The 15,955-nt window shown below is 36.7% G+C and overlaps 1 non-coding gene across 1 annotated transcript; it reads left to right on the top strand.

The window, feature by feature from the left end:
- The first annotated feature begins 5,212 nt into the window (after window positions 1-5,212).
- On the top strand, window positions 5,213-5,319 carry LOC111769841 (U6 spliceosomal RNA). The gene has a single exon (XR_002802655.1). It is a non-coding gene; the product is annotated as a U6 spliceosomal RNA (small nuclear RNA).
- Window positions 5,320-15,955: the final 10,636 nt, after the last annotated feature.

Below are 15,955 nucleotides of genomic sequence, written 5' to 3'. Positions count from 1 at the left end.
ACAAAAATTATTATTCTTAAAACATATTTGATTCGTAAAGGAAGGAGATGAGATAGTAGCAATAGAAGGTAGGTGGTGAACTAAGGAATATTATCATGTGTCGTTTGATTTTTAATGGACACATGAAAATATTTTTAAAAATTAGTGGGGGAAAAATTCTACTTGAAAAGCAAAGGTTGAGTACATAAGACAGAGAAAGAATAGTGACAATTCCTGAAAGTGAAGATGGGAAATGAAATATAAAACACACGTGTGGGCTTGACATCAGTTGTAGTGCTTTGAATAGCCAGGGCTGTTTAAGACCTTTATGGACCTCTAGGGGTGTAGCGCGTGAATGTAAAAGTCTCATTTAATAATAGGGGTCGTGATAGGCAAGATCCCATAGAAGTCTCCTCATCTGAGATAAAGGAGGCCTCCGAGTGCTTCTAAGCAGAGGAAATGAGTCACCACAGAGAGGAGGTGGAGGGGTTGTGCAATACCTGTAACGTGACTCCGTGGAGTCAGGTCAGCGATAAAGAGACAAAAGGGGAAAAGACCACTCAGCTGCATAAACTCATTGAAGATTTTTTCTATTATTTTTGGTTTTTGTATATCTCATCTACCAAGTGGACAACTTTCCACATTTGTCTAGTTTACAATTTGTTAAATAACTGGAGGAGACCAATATTCCCAGATTAAGATTTGCTTAATTTGCTAACTAAACGTTAACAGGAACATGCAACTCATAATCCTAGTTCAGATGTATTTATTTTTGTCTATAGAGCTTAGAGTAAAATCCTGGAAACCTGGACACACGGAGCTGGAAGTGATCTCTTTCCACAATCCTTTACAATTTCTTCCCTGACAAAAGTGTCGCAAAATTATATCCTTCTAACAACTGAACGGTTGATTTACTAACAAACCATCTCAGTGTTCCACATAAAATCACTTAGAACCATTAGTTCCACAATGAACTTCTTGTCATATTGTGCAAGAATGAGGCATTTTCCTTCTAATTTATTGAAAATGGGTAAAATAACACATAACTATGTAAATATAGTGTTCATTTTCTAAGCTTAAATTGATCTTTTTTGATAGTCAGACAAGTAATACTTTGTGGCATTTACATTGGGCTCTGAGGTGTAAACAGGAATAGGAAATGCATTAAAATTAATGAAGTACAAATTAAAGTAAAGAAATATAAATCTATCTTGAACACAATTCACAATTTCTTTTACCTTGTGTCTTCGGCCGTTCAGGTTGCTGTCACAAAATATCACATACTGGGCAGCTTGTAAACAATAAAAATTTCTCTCTCACAGTTCTGGAGGCTGGTAGAGTCTGAGATCAGAGTGCCAGCATGGTTGAGTGAGGGCCCTCTTCCAGGCCACAGACTTCTCGTATCTTCATGTGACGGAAGCCAGCAAGCTAGCTAGCTCTCCGGTGTCTCTTTTATAAGGGCACTAATCCCATTCATGAGGGCTCTGCCCTTGTGACCTAAACTCCTCCCAAAGGCCTCACCTCCTAATTACCATTGCATTGGGTGTTAGATTTTCAACATACGAATTTTGGGGGGATACAAACATTCAGACCATAAGACACTATATTTTTTACCTATACTAGTTCAAATCTAAAAGGAAGAGTCATTTCTTTATGCCAAATAAATCTGAATATACTGAACTATACTATCTGCAGGAAACCAGAAAGCTGATGGAGCGTCTAACGTGCTAATTAGCTGGCAGGCCTCCTCCTCTCTAATGACACATCTTTCCACATTCATAAAAACCATGACAACATAGGAGCAAATCACATCTGTCAACTGTTAAGACTGTCATAATATTCTGGCTAAAAATGCCTTTGCAAGTGTTATGATATCCCCTTGACAGTTTAGAAAAGCATAGTCACGATACTTTCCTATCTAGTAGCTTTAAATGGTTTCCTAACTGACCATTACAGCGAAGTGAAAAAATGTGTGAGCCAATCTGTACGTGCTGGGCAGCTGTTATAGGTGGCCAATTAGGAAGCGGGTTTAAATGCAATATATATCCTTTCTTTCTTTCTAGAAGGGGTACGCCCAATTATTCCAGAAAGTCGTCTCAACTGGCTTGATGCTCTCCATACATTGTAAGGCTCTTCATTCTAACCTTTTGGAAATTGTATAAACTAAAATAACTTTAATATCACATATGATTTATATTGCAATTTCTAAATGCAAACATTTGTGTAGCATTTTTTGAAAATTCAATTATATAAAAATATTAGTAAAAATTTATGAGAAGATCTTCGTGGAATGCATTGATGACTTACCCTTTCCTAGTTACACAGCCTGAATTGCCCCTTAGACAGTGCAGGGAGGAAAAAAGAGTATGGGCAGAATGGGACCTGAACTTTAACCCCAACTCAACCATTAACCTACTCAAGGAATTAGCCTAGCAGATAGTGGACTTCAGTGATGAGAGCTGTATTTAAATATTTGACAGGCTGTCTTCTGCGAAAGGCATTAGACTTAATCTGTGTGCCTCCAAAGGTCTTTTGATTCAAGATGAGGATGCTTTCTAGATATCAAGCCTAAAAGGGCTCCCTCTAAGAGGTAATGACATCTTTAATATTCAAAGGATGTCACTCCGTGGTTCTTATGACTTCAAGACATAAACCAGAAGAAGAGTGGTCTAGATGACATCTATGCTCCACTCCAAATATGAGACTCTGTGATTCTGTGAAGTTCTTTGGGCCTCAGTTTCCTCATAGAATAAAGAAGCCATAGTAGTTAAGGAGTAAAGCAGTCAAGTTTAAAACTGAGATAAGGAGATGAAGAGACACAAAATATGAGCTCCGTTCTAGAAGGTTCACTAAGTACATCCACTATGAAAACTTAATCTTCAAATTTGTGGCTAGCTCATACTTTTCTTACTCTGTACAAGTGCCTGGGCTCATCTCAGTGGCACGTCAAATTAGAGGGGGAAAGGCACAATTATACTTTGTTCCTTTTGGTTTAGTATCTCAATATTGTTGTATGTCCAGAACCGATTAAATTTTTCATCACTGAATTTTTTTGTGTGTTTTCTCTACTGATTTCACATAAAAATGATGTATAATGAAATAAGAAACAGAAGTATTTCAAACTTTTTATTTAATCTGAAATGGCTTTCTTATGAAAATAATACATTACTTTATAATTGAGATGTCAAATGTAGAATAATTTTATTATGGGTTATGATATGTTTACATAGAGTATGTGTAGTTTAATACCGACAACATTTTAAATGTAAAACAGCATCTCATACACCATAAATCTCAGGATTTCTCATAAAACTTTTTAGTGGGGCCACATATATACCTATAGAAAGCATACAGCCCTTTAAAGTTGGATATAAATACCATTTGTGTGAAGACTACTGTCATAGCTGAGTAAATGTTTATTATTTCTAGTTTAAAATTCTTTGACCTGTCCCAGCTTGACAGTTTAGATATTATTAACCAATAAGAAAGTCAAGAAACACAAGGGACTTATTTTAATCGTCTGTAGTGCTTTTCTTCCGAAAGGCATCCACATTTTTAAAAGAAATTTTTATCCATGAACTCAAACAAAATATTGTATCCTCTAAAATTAGACTATTTGCAGTGAAGTGAACTGTACATTAAAACCACTTTAATGCTCAATCTGTCTCTTTTCCATAATCTCAAGCAACTAACTTTTACTCAGGGGGACAACTCATGCTGTTCATTCTGGAATGTCCTTTCCTTCTTTGTCAGCCTGGCCAGCTGTTACTCGCCCTTCAAGGTCTAATTCAAACGTCAACATGATGCAGGATGCCTCGAAAGCTTCGGGGATAAGCAATTGTTTCATCATCTGTATTTCCAAAGAATGGTATATTTATCTCCAAGAGCACTTTTGTTCTACTTTAGAAACATTTAGCATGTAAATAGTTGATAACTATTTATGTTATAGTGCAATTAATTTTATAACTTATCATCATCCCACATTTCCTAACCATTATCCCATAGTAAACCATAGCATCACAAATGTAACCCAACTGTACCAATTTTCTATTGACGCGTAACAAATTACCACAAATCCAGTGGCTTAAAACAACACCTATTTATTATCTCAGAATATGTGTGTCTGGCTCTCTGTTCAGGGTCTCATGAAGATGAAGTCACCTGGCCCTCATCGGAAGTTCACAACATGCATGTGTTTCTTCAAGGTGAGCAGGATTGCATCTCTCTGATTTCTTCTGTCTCTAACCTCTAGATCCTCTTTTAGGAGCTCATCTGATTAGGTCAGGCCCACCCAGGATATTACCTCTTTGATGAACTTAACTGATTAGAGAACTTAATTACATCTGCAAAATCCCTTTTATCATAAAATATAATCATGGAAGTGCTATCCAAACATAAACACAGGAGAGAGTAGTGGAGTGGTCTGCCCCAGCAGAGAGGAGCGTTTTCTCAATGACATTGTTTAGAATTGCTGCTCAATGGTGATAACAGAATGAAGAACTACTTTTAGTTAGTTTCAGTATTATTTTTAAATTCTCCGCAGATAATTCACTCCTTCACTGCCTGCACTCTGGGAGGACTTCTCTGACCATTTTCCCCATGACGCATTACTGTTTGTGGTATCAAACATTTACCTAATGAGATTGTCAACTGACAAAAATCAGAAACCAGTTAAAGAAACAACGCATTTATTTGGGATTAAAGAATTACAATTCAGGGAGGACAGACTCGGGTAGAAACCCAAACAGTGTCCCGATTACAGGAGAGGGGCTCAGGGTTTTTATGGGAAAAAGGACGAAGATGAGATAAGATATTTTTAAGAAGAGTTCATTGATGCTGACACGCTAAGCAACCCTTGGGCCTGCATGATTGGTTATTGATTCTATCTTCAGAAAGTCCAGAGTTGTCAGTCTTGTCATCAGGATGTCTGTTCTCCTTCTGACTTGTAAAACAATTGCCATTTGGGCCCAGTCCGAGTTTCCAGGAACAAGACAAGCCAGGCAGTCCCTCTGGAATGGCTGCTCCTGCTCTATTTTAAAATGGCTCCACTTACATCAATTTTTCACGACATTTGATATAGCTCAGGAGATTTTTTTCTGGCAGAATATCAAAAGTGTCAACTGTTTTTATTTTATCATAGCTGAATATGAAAAAACATAGAGAAAGTGGAGCTATAGAAGATACTGTTAAATTTCTTATCAGAATTTAAAGGAAATATAAGAAACAAAAACTTGTGCTCGCTTTGGCAGCACGTATACTAAAACTGGAACGATACAGAGAAAATTAGCATGGCCCCTGTGCAAGGATGACACGCAAATTCATGAAGCATTCCATATTTTTCAAGAAATAATGTACAACTGAAATTTCACAATGATGTAAACTATTATGAATCTCAATTAAAAAAACAAAAAATTTAAAAAATTTTTTAAAAAGAAACAAAAAATTGCTTGTGTTGGGGAGAGGAAAATTCCTCCCTTTCCCCTCTTGCTTCTTATGGCTGGTAGAGTAATTAAAATATCATGAGACAGATTAACAGGAGAAAATCCAATTTATTATGTACATTCAGGAACCCCATATACGTGAAAGAGTCAGAGACAGAAAGGTAAAATGAGTTGAGCCAAGGAATGGGATAGGGGCCTGGGGCTTCAGAGAAGAGGAGGGTAATTCACAGGATGATAAGAAAGCAGATACTCAGTAATTAAATACTTGCCCTGTCATAGGGATAGATCATAAAAAGTTATTTCTGATAAGAACTCTCATTATGGACGAGGCTCTAAATTTAAATTCTTTAAGAGAGCAGTGAAAGTTTCTCTAGAGTCCACAGAGTCTGAATTGCCTTCAGCTCAAAATACTCCACATGCCAAAGCAGCACATCTTAGGGCGGCCTGTCCTGAACCCCATCACTTGCTTAAAATAAAGAATTATTTCTCATACCTAGTCTTTCCAGACAGCAGAAGTTTCTCAAAGTAAGAAATGGCATCTGGACAAAGATTAAACTCAGGGCTCTTTTTGTGAAATGTGGCCGCAGGATAAATTTCAGATTGAGAGAGCGTCTGTAAACCCTGTGTTAAGGCTTCCGAAAGATTTAAGACAGTTCCTTGTAGACCTTCTCAACTAAAAAATAATGACTTCTGAGAATAATAAGGGCATGTTTTCTAGACTCTCTCAGCTAGATAAAATGATTTCCAAAGATCTTAAGGGTATGCTTCTTAGTTTTTCTTGCTCAGAAAAAAGGTCTGCTACGAATCTGAGGGACTTGCCTGTTGGGTTCTCTACTAGACAAGGACTACTAAAAATCATGCAGGTGGTAGAGGCTAGAGGAGGGAATGTCTCAGAAAGAAATGCGCCCGTGGGCCTAGTCTAATGAGGCTGACATAAAAATGTGTACTATGATGATATATAAAAAGGAACAAATTTTTTAAAAATAATTGTAGCAACTTATACTGAAAGGGACAGAGAGTTAAAATGAAAAGATGTCTCATGCCCTTCAAATTTCTATGAGCAGGAAGCAGGCTGTGAAAGTTACTCAGCTGAGAGCCTGGAGTATTTCTCACGGAGAAGAATGAAGGACTCACTTTAGGGGCCCACCCAGTGACACAGGAGTAAAGTTCTCAAGTTTCCCTATGGTGGCTCGAGGTTCACCACTTTGGATCCAGGGTGCGGACCTACAAGCACGCTGGGGCAAGTGTCCCATATATAAAATAGAAGAAGATGGGCACGGATGTTAGCTCAGGGCCTATCTTCCTCAGCAAAAAGAGGAATGACTCATTTTGGAGCAGACAGCCCAAAGGATTGAGCCAAAACCAGAAGTAAACAAATCCCAGGGGGCAGAACTGGCCCTTAATCCACATAAGTTTCCTACACCCAAAGCAGGGCGAATTATCACCTGAGCCCAGCTGGATTTCAGAATTGCTCTGGAACAATGGCTTCTATGTGCCTGCTATTTCCCGTTTTAGAGGGATGTGTCTATGGCATTAATCACATTTTCCCATTCTACACTGGGTGTGTGGGAGGCAGGTAAATTGTCTCTTTGATTTGTAGATCTTCAGATTAAGGAGCATCTTAGTTGAAGAGTTTCATTCTCACCTGGACCTGATTGATAGTGAAATTCTAGACTTTAAAACTGACCCTGAGAACATAAGGAGATAAAACTTTGGAAGTCCTGTGAGGGGCTGAGTATATTTTGCACTTGAGAGGGAAGAGAATCATTGGGATCCAGAGGGGACTTGGAAGTTAGTCTCCAAAGAAGCCCCCCCTCCCAACCCCTGCAAGTGAACCTTAACCTCCCAGTGTCCACTCCCCGAGGCGATGGACGCCTCCCGCATCGAATCTTAGCTGATGCTGTATATTCAATAGATGGCAGCAGAAATTACGCTCCATGGCTTCCAACAGAAATTCTTGCATTTTCTGCATAGCTCTCTTAGAATGTTTACTGTTGGGATGCTCCATTTAAGAATCTAGATGCATGCTGTGAAAATATGAAGTGCAAGTCACGTAGAAAGGCAAGGGTGGGTTTCTGGTAGACTGTCCCAGCTGGGTTCCCAGGTGGCAGCAAGCATCATATGCCAGCCACGTGAATGAATAATCAGTCAGGCTCAGTGGTTGCAGCCTCAAGAGCTGACTGGCATCACAGGAAAGACTCAAAGCAGGAACCACCCATCTGAACTGAGTCAACCCACAGAATCCTCAAAGGTAATAATAATTGTTGTTTAAGCCAGGGTACAGAACTTTGTACTTTTCTGTAAAGGGCCATATAATAAATATTTCAGGCTTTGCAAGCTACGTGTGTTCCCTGTCATATATTCTTCTTTGCTTTTTTTAAAATAAACATTTAAAAATGTAAAGATTCTTAGTCTATAGGTCACACACAAACAGACCACATATCATGGCCCATGGGCTATAATTTGTGAACCCTGCTTTAATCTACTAATATAGAGTGTTTTGTTACACAGCAAGAAATAAATGGATATGAAATGGTGTGCAAAAGAATTAGCACATATGTTTTTCTATAGAGGCAGCTTCAAGGAAGATATAGTGTCTTAAATATCTATGTAATCCCATTGTTTGTAGCAGAGTAGGTAGTCATAAATATTTGTTACCTCCAATTCCCTTTAATTATTAAACATGCTTCAGTTATATTTCAAAATTCCCTTAAAATATTTTCAAAGGTATTCTCTAAAATATTTCACATTCACATAAAATAAATCCTTATATAATACATATATAACGTTTTGAAAATGAATTGAAAAAAATATCCCGCTAGTGGCAATAATGAACTTTAGGTTGATTTAGAATGCAATCTAGAGCAATAAAATGGAGCAGCCTATCAATCATGCTACTATATGGATGAAACTTAAAAATGCTATACTGAATGAAAGAATTCAGATGTGGACAATTACATATTTTATAGCTCCATCTTAGTGAAATTTCCAGAAAAGGCAAATCTAGAGCTAGAAAACAGATTAGGAGTTAACCAGGGCTGGGGATGGAAGCAGTTAGCTGTAAACTGGCATGAGAGAATTTCGAGGTTGATAGAAGAGTTCTAAAAGTGGAATGTAATGATAGTTGCACAACCCTGTAAAGTTACTAAAAACCATTAAATTGTACGATTAAAATGCATGAATTTTATGGTATCTAAATTAAATTATGCTTCAATAATTGTTGAAATATACTAAACATCCACATTTTAATTTCAATAATATGGTAAAAAGGCCAAACTCTTTTGTATCAATTTGAGAAGGACAAAAAGCTTTTAAAAAAGGTATTTTTAGTAAAAAGACATGTTCTGTGAAACACTGTCAAACATAGATTTAATGTTCTTTACTGCAACCATTTTGCAGTTAACAGATTATTTCCTTTGAATCAATACGCCCCGCACACTAACAAATCTCACCATCATATCATCATTACGAGAGAAAAAGCACATCATGGAATATAGATTTTTTATTTGTAGTTACCTCTCCCTGAATAATATTGAGATTTCAGAGAAGTAACAGAAACTTTTGAGGAGGCTCAGAAATTCTAGTGAAAAATGGAATTTTTAGTTATTTCTTGCCAATCATTATTCCCAACTATTCCTTAAAATAATAGCAGGGATCACATTGCTAATGAAAGTTAAAAAAAAAAATGTCATCTTCATCTCTGAAGACTTGAGTAAGATTAGCACACTCTGAAGGCTGCAACTCATTTCTTTGTAACTACAAATTCTAAACACACAGAAAATATAAAAAAAATCAAGCAGTGAATAAAAGAAAAGATAAAATAAAATAAAAAATTTCATAAAATTTTTTAGTGATTCCTTCAGATCAAATATATGCATAAGTAATAGCTAGCTTATAATCTCATTTGCAATTCTTAAACTTTTTTGTCTCCTTGGGCCCTATACTACTACAAAGAGGTATGGAACTAAAGTACATACACAGAATGTTCTATCAATTTGCAAGGGTTCAGGTAGCCCCTAAACGCATCCACGGACCATGTCCAGAATAAGACCCACTAATATAATGTGAGTTGATGGCTTATTTTAAAAAGCTCAACACTGTGCATCAAGAATCGAGCATGGCACTAACCAAGGCATGAATATTGAATTATGGTGTCAGTCCTTGACAGAGTCTGTGATAATAATCTAAGTGTTTTCACTTGAGTTGTTAAGAATTTTGGTTATTTTTCAAAATTCGTAATCTTTCACCCCTGGAACCACGATCTTTTGAAGGCTGTGTGCATCCTACATCCCAGAAAGTGAGAAAGACTTGGCATTAATTAAATGACAAGAAACTCTAAGGACTGAACAGGCTGTGAATTACAGATCATAGAAAATTTTAAATGGAGAATGATGACAAGAAAAATTAACAAAAGTGAAAGTTAATAGCAGAATTGAAATGAGTTTTGGATGACTTTTGCTTCCAGCCAAGTTGGAGGGACAGAAATTGGATTTAAATTCCTGCCTTAGACACCTAGAAAACTGGACAAAACATATAAAACAATGATTTTCAAATATTAGACAATAAACAATTAAGGACTCTACTTGCTGTGAGAAGGAAAATCAGTAAGATGAGCCCTAAAATTATACCAGTTTATTGCCCAGATCCACTTTCCAGGCCTCAACAAAGGGAGGAGGAACCCACATAGAGCCTGGTTGATCTCATTGAGCTGAAGGTCAAAGATCAGATTTTGAGAGGTCCATCTATTTAGAATATGTGGAGCAGAGCACCAAAGAATAGGGGGTTGCACAGAGGGAGCTCTGGAGATCTTCGGAGAGTTCCCTCAAGTCTGGCTGAGTACAGATCTGTACGTCTATAAGTGGAAATTGCATAATCTGAAAAACAACCAAAATGAGGAAACATAAAAATTCCTAAAGCTCACTCAAGGCTGGGAGTAGTTTGTGTTCTTATCAGCCAGAGTGGTGAGGCTTCATAAGACATGGGGCACCAAGTTAGATTCACAGAAGCATATTTCTTTGTAGTGAGGTTTAATTACAACAAGGGAGACTTTACTCTTCCAAGCCAGCCACAACTAATCCAAGTAACTCAACTGCATCTCAGAACAATATCCAACATTACTTAAAGAAATACAACAAAATCTCTGACACACAAAATAAAAATCACAATGCCTTGGATCTGATCAAATGTTTTGAAACATGAAAGGAAACATAAAGTATGATCTATAACCAGGAGAAAAGTCAAGCAATAGAAACAGAGACAGGGCTCCTCTTGCCTCTTGGGGTTTGGCTGTCGGTGGCATTGGGGTTAAGCTCATGTGCTGAGGCGGTGTCAGCAGTGGCCACACAAAAGAGTTTGGCAGGATGTTTCACACCATTTTGCTGGTACAGCCTACCTAGAGACCAGAAGGCAGAAATCATGCTGACGATCAATCTGTGAAGGAAGGCATGGAAGCGATTTGTAAAAAGGATGAAGAACATCTAAAGAGAATGGTTATCAACAGCCCCTCTATCACATATGGTATCAGTCAGTTGTTTGATTTTATGGATGATCTGGCCAACCTCAGCTGCATTGTTTACTAAGCCAATACCCAGACATACTAGCCTTATAACAAAGACTGGATTAAAGAGAAGAGAAGAGAAATAAACAAACACATAGATAAGGAGAATAGATTAGTGGTTACCAGAGGAGAAGTGGGTGGGGGGAGGGTGAAAGAGGTACATCTCTATGGTGACAGATAAAAACTAGATTGTTGGTGACAAACATGATGCAGTCTATACAGAAACTAAAATATAGTGATGTGCACCTGAAATTAACACAACATCATAAGCCAATATCACCCTATTAAAAGAATTTTTTTTAAAAAAGAGCTACATTCTCCTTCATTGGTAGGCCCAAAAGGTGGTATGGGGGACCTGAATTGACCACCCCAAGATATGTCTCTTTGGCATGAGGATTATTTTGGGCTGGTTACTTTTTAAAAACTCCAGACATGAAAGAAACTCTGAAAAGTAGAATTTACTTACCCTTTGTGAAGAGATATTTACATTTGTAAAGGAAATGTCCATCTGTAAAGGTGTCTGCCTCTCTGTACCAGGAAGAAGGAGGGATGACTTTATCTCTAGAAATCCTTAGTCAGTGCAGAAGGCAAGGACTTAAATCTGTGTTATAACCTTACTCTTGTTTACTGTGCTCTTTTGGTAACCTCCCATGATCGACTCCCCTCACCCCAAACATCCTCCTTTGTCTTTACCTGCTGGTGGTATTTAAGGTGAGAGCTTCCGCCATTTTGGTGAGTTACTCAGTTTGCCTGAGCCTCTCCCATGTATACATGTTATAAAGCTTTGTTTAATTTTCTCCTGTTATTCTGTCTCATGTGAATTTAATTCGTTTTCCAGCCAGAAGGACCCAGAGCAGGTAGAGAAAATGTCTTCCTCCGCTACGGTGGGAAATAGTTGCATTGGAAGTATTAGTGGGATGGGAGAGGGTTGGAACATAGGTGTGTACAGCCTCCTGTAAGTGGAAGTTTTGTTTTAGTAATCCTGTTTCTATTTTGGTACACTCTAGCCAGGATTGAATGCATTAAATGAAGTGTGAGGATGTGGTCAATCTGAAGCCCCTGTTGCCCTCCCTTTCGTTTCTCTTAAACCTTTTTATGATGATTTAGATGACAGTTGTTCTTTGTCAGTTAACGTTGGTTCCAATCCTTCAAACTGTTCTTGTCTGCTTTATAACATTCACTGTACCAACCCTTCTTCAAGTTTGGGTGGGAGTTGGTGACACAGTTTAGTTATGTCTTTAAGATAAAGTTTTAGTGAAAAACAAACACCTTTTAGTTATTAAAAAAAAAAAAAACAGACACAAATGACTGAGATAATGTTATTATCAGGCAAGGGTGGTAAAACAGCTCATCAATATCCTTCACATGTTTAAGAATGTCTTATAGAAATGACGGTGATAAGGAGACAGATGGAAGACAGTTTAAAAGATCTAAATATAAGATCAAAAGATAAAAAATTCAATATTTGAGATGAAAATACACTGGATGGATTTAACAACGTTAGAAATTGCAGAAGCAGCAAATCAGTGAACTTGAAGCAATAGAAATAGAAACCATACAAAACGAAGCATGGAAAGAAAAGAGAATGAAAAAGAAAAACCAGAGATGGAGTGGAAAACATCAAGCAGTTAACAGACGAACAATTTGAGTCCAGGAGGAACAGAAGGCAGAAAATATTTGAAGAAATAAAAACTCCAAAATTGATGAAAACTATAAGCCCACAAATTTTAAGGATAAAAACAAAATAAAATACAAGGAGCCTCACCTAATCAAATTGCTACAAACCAAAGATAAAGAAAAAATCTTCAAAGCAGACAGAAAAAAATATTACATAGAACAGAATAAAGACAAGAAGAATTATCACAGATTTCTCATTAGAAACAATTAAAACTAAAAGGCAATGAATGCTATCTTTAGTGTGTTGAACTTTTTAAATAAACCTGTTTACTTAGAATTTCACATTCAGAGAAAAAAATCTCTCAAAAATGAGTGTGAAAGAAAACAAAATTTCAGACAAAAAAACAACTTAAAAACTGAAAATATTTGGTTCCAGAAGACCTGTACCACAATGCATGTTAAAAAAAGTTTTTAAGGTAGAGGAAAATGGATATTAGATGAAACCTTAGATTTACCCAAGGGACTGGAAAGCATAGGATATTATAAGTGTGTTAGTAAATGTAAATATTTTCTCATTTTTAAATTATTTAAAAGATAACTGACAGGTTGAAGCAAAAATCATTACAGTGAATTGTGTAGTTTGAAACATATGTAAAAGAAAAATGTATAACAGCAAAAGCACACTGTGGAGGAAGGAAATAGGATGCTGTCCTAAGTTTCTTACAATAGACAAAATCACATTGTATTATCTCAAAGTAGACTGTGGCAAGTTAAAAATCGATAAACCCTAGAACAAACTCCCAAAAAAAGAGTTATTTAATAATGGAGATAAAATGTAACACTAAATAGCATTAAATTAATCAACAAGAAGATAGCAAACCCAATCACATCAATGATTACATTAAATGCAAATTATCCAAAAACTCCAAAAAAAAGACAGATTGTCAGACTTGATAAAAAGCAAAAACCAACAACATGCAGTCTACAAATAACTCACTTTATTTTTATTTGTTTTTGAGGAAGATTAGCCCTGAGCTAACTACTGCCAATCCTCCTCTTTTTGTCGAGGAAGACTGGCCCTGAGCTAACATCCATACCCATCTTCCTCTACTTTATATGTGGGACACCTGCCACAGCATGGCTTTTGCCAAGCAGTGCCATGTCCACACCCCAGATCCAAACCGGTGAACCCCGGGCTGCCGAGAAGCGGAATGTGTGAACTTAACCGCTGCGCCACTGGGCTGGCCCCTCACTTTAATTATAAAGTTAAAGAAAGGATAAAACTAAGAGGATGGGAAAAGATTTACTAGGTTAACACTAAATAAGGGAAAGCTGGAACGACTATTTTACTATCAGATAAAATAGATTTCAGAACAAAACATATTACTAGGGATATGAGGGAAATTAGTTAACAATTAGAAAGTCAATGCATCAAGAAGACATGACAATATTAACTGCATATGCACTCAATGTCAGAGCTTCTAAATACATGAAGCAAAAATAGACAGACTTCAATGTAGAAAAATTTAGAATTATAGTTGAAGAGTTCAACAATACTCTCTCCATAACTGATAGAAGTAGATAGAAGATCAGAAAAAATGTGGAATAACTAAACAACACTTTAACCAACTTATCCTAAATGACATTTACAGAACACATGATAAGGTACATTTACCAAACAAAGCACAATATACTTTCTATTCAACTGCATGTGAACATTTACCAATATTGACCATATTTTGAGCCATACCATATGGCTATATAATTTAAGAGCATTGAAGTCATAAAAAGTATAAATATATGAATACAATAACATAAGTATATAAAAACAATTTTTTTGGAATGAATCTAAAGCAGTCTTTAGAGTGAAATTTATAACATTCAATACTTACATTAAAAAATAATAAAGTTCATAAAGATCTAAGTGTCCACCTTGAGAAACTAGTAAATAAAAAGCAGAATCAACCCAAGTTAAGAAGAAAGAAAAAGAAAAGAAAGATAAGCAAAGAAATCAATGAATTTGAAAGAAGGAACATCAGTATAAATCCCACCTACATTAAAAGGATAACAAGGGAATATTATATACAACCTAATGCCAATAATTCAACAATCTCGATGAAATGAAAAAATAATCCAAAATATGAAAATTACCAAAGAAGGTGGATCCATGGTCCTATTCCTTAGAAACTACGAAGTTAACATAGATGTGTAATGTTGTTTCTGTGCGTTTGGGTTGTGAATCAAAGTTGTTTCTCTATGTCAAAGTGACTTAGAGCCTCCTGGCAGGAATGGGATGTTTCTTTCATATTGATATAATTTCAAACAGCAAAGTTTCTAACAGCCTAAGATTTTGGAGAAGAACATTTCTCGGCGAGTAAGAAAGCAATAGTCATTCAAAGAAGGAGTTAATTATGACACTTGGTAGCTGTAGCTTGCTCCTGGGAGAAATAGTTCCTATTAACTTTGCAGCTGGCTTGATCTATGTGTATTACCCCAGCCTTATCAATAGTGAAGCCGATTTTTACTTTCTCAGTTCACCCTTTGTCCAACAGTATACAAATTCAGCTGTTCGATCTATTATCATGACAGACAAAATAATTAAAATCCTACATTCATGAGAAAACTTTAAAGCCATCGTCAAGCATTTTTCTACTGCATTCTTACACTCCTACTGCCTAATCCTTTCAAGACTGTAAAGATGGAACAGAAACTGGAGCCCAAGCCTAAAGGCCCCTTTACATATCTTCAAAAATAAATTTGATTTAATTACCCTGTCAGGAAGGAAAAATTTCCCCTCTTCCCTTTTCTAAGTTCTTCTGGTTGGTCTAAGAATTAAACTGACATGAGACAGACTAACAGGAGAAAATCTAACAGAAGTTTAAAAACATGTATACCCAGGAAAACTGAGAAACTCACCAAAATGGTTGAGGCCGTCACCTTAAATACCATCTTCAACTAAAGACAAAAAACAGAGTCGGGGGAGTCAGTTATGGGATGTGACCAGGAAAGGGGCAGTAAACAAGGGTAAGTGTGTTACACAGATTTAAATCATTACCTTCTGCATTCATAAGTGTTTCTAGAGAGAAGGTCATCCCCCCACCCTCCCCCAAACAGCCAGGGAGACACCCTTACAAACGAAGATTTCCCTTACAAATGTAAATGTCTCTTACAAAGGTAACTTCTACTTGGTATTCAGAGCTTCCCCTATGTCTGCAGTTTCTTAAAAGTAACCAGGCTAAAACAATCCTTATGCCAAAGAGACATATTTTGGGGTGGTGAATTCTGCTCCCCCACAACCCCCACTAATAAAATATAAACATATTTGATCACTATATGTCTATTTTCAGGTTGAATCAAAGCT

This window comes from Equus caballus, chromosome 1, assembly GCF_041296265.1.
Source record: "Equus caballus isolate H_3958 breed thoroughbred chromosome 1, TB-T2T, whole genome shotgun sequence".
In the NCBI taxonomy this organism is placed as follows: Eukaryota; Metazoa; Chordata; class Mammalia; order Perissodactyla; family Equidae; genus Equus; species Equus caballus.
This window is presented reverse-complemented; position numbering and strand designations above follow the sequence as displayed.